At 32.5% G+C, this 1,753-nt stretch overlaps 1 pseudogene; it reads right to left on the bottom strand.

Annotated features, from left to right (window-relative positions):
- Nucleotides 1-231: 231 nt before the first annotated feature.
- LOC102884935 lies at nucleotides 232-453 on the bottom strand (annotated as a pseudogene).
- Nucleotides 454-1,753: the final 1,300 nt, after the last annotated feature.

Raw genomic sequence — 1,753 nt, 5'->3', positions numbered from 1 at the left:
CAGTGACAATATTGAGATCGATTGTTACAAATTCGTTGAGTATTAAATGATTACATTCTAATTATATAGAATATTGATTCAATAACAAAAATGGAAAACAGCAGCAGGAAATTTATTTCATTCAATGTTCAGAGATAAAAGGGTTAAACATTCTTTCCATTATTTTCTACAGATAAGTCCTCTTTTTATACTGAAATCTGATGGAGATTAAATTCAGGCATTTTTTCCAAGCTACTGTATGAGGGGGATGCTGAAGGCCCTCACTATATAGCATATTGCAACGTAGGACTCTTTCATTCATCAATTCTGGCACGCTTCCAAAATATATCCAATAATCCAGTTTTATTTCTGTCTAGGAGGCTAGGTGCCAAGGATCGGATAGGATGTAAGCACAGATACATATAAGCAGCAAATCATAGTCAACAAATTTTAAAAACTGAAAATGGAAGACATAGTTAGGCTGGCAAAGCCCGAGACACATCATCCTTCCTGTGTGTATGCATTTTCCATGAGAGAGCTGAGGCATATAATGACACAAAAATATCTGTGTGACTTTAAATAAATCATTTCACTTTTCTGAAAGCCGGTGACTTCAGTAGTGTATGAGTTCTTCTCTACTCTTAATTTAAGATTATAAAATAAAATCCTGGAATATTCACCGTGAATAAAAGATGGTAGAGTTTAAATTTTCCTCTTAGAATAAACAATATAAAATTTATCCATTAAAAGGTATCAAAATGTTTTAATAACCAACATTTCATTCATTCCACTCTTAATGCTCATACTAAGCCACTCTCCCCATAACTATCTTATTAAATATTTGATAGATGCTAAGAAATAAGGATTCTGATAACACCTGCCATAGTTGATAACTTACCAAATTCTCAGCATTATGCTAATAGCTACAGATAAATTAAAAATAAAGAAGCAAACTCCTTGAAAAGGGGTGACTATGTAATTTATTATACAAATCTGGATATTTTCAAGAGCAAAGAGAGCATTATTAATAATTACACTAGGAAAAAGCTTAAACTGAGATTTTCCTGGGAAAATCAACATACAATGTCACCTGTATATATGTTATAAATGTTTGCATGAGCAAGGAGGAAATATTGTAAGGATATGCACAAGGGCATGACAATTACTTACCATAGCTGGATGGAATCAGAAACAATGGTGGGAAGAAAGTTAAAAGCTGTTCATTGCCCTGTTTTACATGTTACGATAAATGAATTTATTGCTTTTGAAATTTGAAGTAACATTAAACAATTAAAAAGAGGAATGATAAAAATGTCTCCTAATAATCTTAAAGTGTAAGTAGAAAATATTTCACTTCTCAGATGAGATAATTAATGTAAAAATGTTAGAATGAACATTGCCCAAGGACACACCGTGAGTAAGATATAAAGCTGGGACCATGTGCACCACACTGTGTCCTGATTATGTTTCCCAAGAGAATATTTCTTGGTTGAGCATCATGGAAATTCATGCTTCTCCATTATAGATAGGGCTCTCTTGACAATTTCAATTATCAGAATTGTGCCCTTAGGGATTTCATAAATTAAGAAAGAAGAGCATTCCACACATCCATTACAAGAACAATCCTTTGTGGCATTTATCTCATAAATATCATGCAACTGCGGTTACCAGTTGGTGTACAACAATATCTAGTATATGAAAATAATCAATATTTTACCAGCTTCAAATTAGAGTTTTCACTGAAGTTCACAGAAATATGACATTAAAGCCTATT

This window comes from Pteropus alecto, unplaced genomic scaffold (genome assembly GCF_000325575.1).
Source record: "Pteropus alecto unplaced genomic scaffold, ASM32557v1 scaffold95, whole genome shotgun sequence".
NCBI lineage: Eukaryota > Metazoa > Chordata > Mammalia > Chiroptera > Pteropodidae > Pteropus > Pteropus alecto.
The sequence above is the reverse complement of the archived record's forward strand: the minus strand, read 5'-3'. Positions and strand labels throughout refer to the sequence as shown.